Source organism: Poecilia formosa, unplaced genomic scaffold (assembly GCF_000485575.1).
Source record: "Poecilia formosa unplaced genomic scaffold, Poecilia_formosa-5.1.2 Scaffold431, whole genome shotgun sequence".
Taxonomy (NCBI): Eukaryota; Metazoa; Chordata; class Actinopteri; order Cyprinodontiformes; family Poeciliidae; genus Poecilia; species Poecilia formosa.
Genome location: NW_006800370.1, coordinates 74,779 through 77,695, shown reverse-complemented (window position 1 = coordinate 77,695; position 2,917 = coordinate 74,779). Strand labels below are relative to the sequence as shown.

Below are 2,917 nucleotides of genomic sequence, written 5' to 3'. Positions count from 1 at the left end.
CACTGAACCTCTTCATGCATTTGTTTATTTTTAGAGTCACACTTTAAAGGTTGCTGTCAGCTTATCAGCTGCTCTGCTGCAATGGGGACATTTCTTAATTTAGAAGGATTTTCACAAGTCATCACCCAAATAACATTCAGCTTCTTGTTTAGGAGAGAGAGAAAAAAATTAACAAGTTATCTGTACATATTGGACAATTCTCCTATATAGATTCACCCCTTGGCTTAGTTTTTTCACTGTTATTCCTTTCCTGTTAGCCAGTCTTCACTTCTGAATCATTCATCATTTATGATTAGGCATTTGTCGATAACTCATTAAAACTCCCTGAACCTGTGTTGAATGTATAAAAAGACTTTTAGCAGGTTAACCAGAAATGTCAGCAGTTTTCAGTAAGTTGTTGGATAAATTCTGGTCATAAATCCATCTTCATAACCCTTTATTTTCTTCATTTATCCTTCCAAACTTTATCTTTTATTAGTTTTACTGTCTTGATATTCTGTGTGTTTTTTTCTCTCAGTGGTTAAATATACTTATTTTTGTTTTCTCTGTTTGCAGCCACTTCATTTGAATGACTGAAACAAAATGTAGGATTCCCTAAAGGACCTTCTTTCCCACAGTTCTCTCTGTTAGCCAGATGATCTGACATAGTGGAGAAGCTCTCTGTTTGTTGCAGCTATAAAACATAAGAGCGCCGGCAGCGCCAACTGCCCGACACTGCTCCCACGGTTTGTTTGTACGAGAGCTGGAGACTTGCAGACTTTCACCTGTGATGCCACTGAGAAAAGTGGATTCACTGAGGTCCACAGCTGTATGACTGTACAGTGGGTTTTAGTATGTTTGTGTTGATGTCTTTCACCATCATCCCAACGGTGCAGCTTCTCACCCAGGCAAGATCGTTAGAAAACCTGAGGAAGAAACAAACCAAACGAACCTGTGGGTCAAACGCTTTTGTATATGTTCTGAACTTCTCCAAAACTGTTTTACCTTTATTTTTCTTTAGGATTGTGCTAAACAGATAACTACTTGGGTTTTTTTTTTCTGTACTCTTTTCATTTACCTGTAACCCCTGGTTTTATGATCAAATAATGCAGAATAAGTAAAAAGATAGTTGATCCTCACTTGTGATGTCTTCATACAAATTTGAGTTATAAACGTAAAGAGAAAAACACACATTATCACATTATTTAGAACATTTTACTACATTGAATACAGAAGAAAAAAATAAGTACTGTCCTGGTTGTGTGCAAATTACATCTGTGGTTACAGCACCAATCTCATCTTTGGTCTGGTATTTTGTCTGGGCGTTGTTGGGCTTCGTCTGTTTTGCTCTGGCTAAAAATATTTTACGATTATTTTAGAGGAACAAACTACTTGGTATGCTTTGGGAGTTCCTACCATCATCTTGAGTTATACTAGATCTTTGTGACTGCATCACTGCAGTTAGTGCTAAAGGACGGTTGAAATAAATGTCACGGATACAAACGTGAAATAAGAGATCAACATTGATGTGATGATTTAAAAACTCCCAAGCCTAAGTAATTTAGTTTTTTTTTTTTTTATCTAGGGTTATTCTAGCTTCACCTAAGACTGATTCACAATAACATTTTCTTAAATGTGTTTGCAAGCAGTCAAATAAAGCTACTCATTCACTTTCACTCTAATACATATTTGTAGCAGTAGTGAATTTTACCTTTATTCGTTTTTTGCTTTTTCTTTTCTTTTTTGCCTCTGTATGGTCTTCAAAGCAGAAAGCTGAGGGTATCCTGATGTCACTGTAAAATATTTTTGACAATCGGGGTATTGAGATGTTTGTATTGAAGGCACAACAATAGGTGCACGAAATACAAACACCTTTGTCTTCAGGTGGCCAGTAAAATACTGATTAAAGGAAATGCTGATGTGGAAACTCGAGACGTCCAACAAGCCCAATCATTCAAACACTTAAGATCTGGAAAAGCTGTTATGTCTGCCTCTATTCTGTGCGCGTTCTTGTTTACCCCATTGAATAATTGAAGAACAAAGACAAACTTGGTGCTCATAAAAACTGTAAGGGACAAGTGTACTCTGATTAAAATAGGATCTTGTCATAATTCATAATTATCTTCATTGGAGGGGCATGCAGTTGTTAATTCCATCCAGCTTTTTCACTCATGCCCAGGTTTGGTAAATAAGAAAATTATCTCTGAAGATTTTTTTTTTTTTTTTGTGTGTGTGTCAATTTTAATTATACTTGCTCTGCAAAAATGTCTTGTTATAACTGTTGAATTAATTTCCTGAGGTAATCTTTAGCTATTTTAATGAGACAAAAACAAGAAAATACATTTTAGGATACTTTTGTTTCTTTTATTTGAACATGGTATTGTTGCTTGCTTTGTATATAAACGTGTTGATGATTATTAAAAACCTCAACAAATCGAAACCTTTTCTTTCAAGTGCTGCACTTTACTGAGCAAGTTTTAGAAATATTCCAATTAACTGATTAACAGCTGTAAAGCTATAATTACTGATCAGATAAATAAGTCAGTGACCTTTTGCATGTTAATGTTTCTAATCCTTAGACAATGTAATCACCCAGATGTCTTCAGTCTTGTAGTATCGATTTGTCCTACAGGGGGCGCACTTTCTCTGTTTTCCTCATGTGGTAAATTAAGTAATTCTTTTAACTTATATTTTTTTTATATATATACCAGCTAAATCAATGAGCAGACTGTGAGCTACAGTGTGCACAGGCCTTTAAATTGTTCCAGAGCAGCTGAGACTTGAAAGGCTCATTAAGTCACATTTATAACTAGTCTTAAAACTTAAAGATGTTTTTTTCATGTGGGAGAAATGTTTATATCCTGATTTTATTTGTTTTATTTGTTTGTCATACTTCAGTGTTTCAGAACATCGAGGTAATTAGTCATGTATATCACAA

General features: G+C 34.9%; 1 protein-coding gene across 3 annotated transcripts in view; it reads left to right on the top strand.

Moving 5' to 3' along the window:
• sona (SON DNA and RNA binding protein a) overlaps window positions 1-2,419 on the top strand; it is a 13,360-nt gene extending 10,941 nt beyond the window's left edge. For all 3 annotated transcript variants that reach the window (XM_007577183.1, XM_007577181.1, XM_007577182.2), the window contains exon 10: window positions 556-2,419. The gene's annotated coding sequence lies outside the window, so the exon portion shown is untranslated. The remainder of the gene's footprint in view (window positions 1-555) is intronic.
• Window positions 2,420-2,917: the final 498 nt, after the last annotated feature.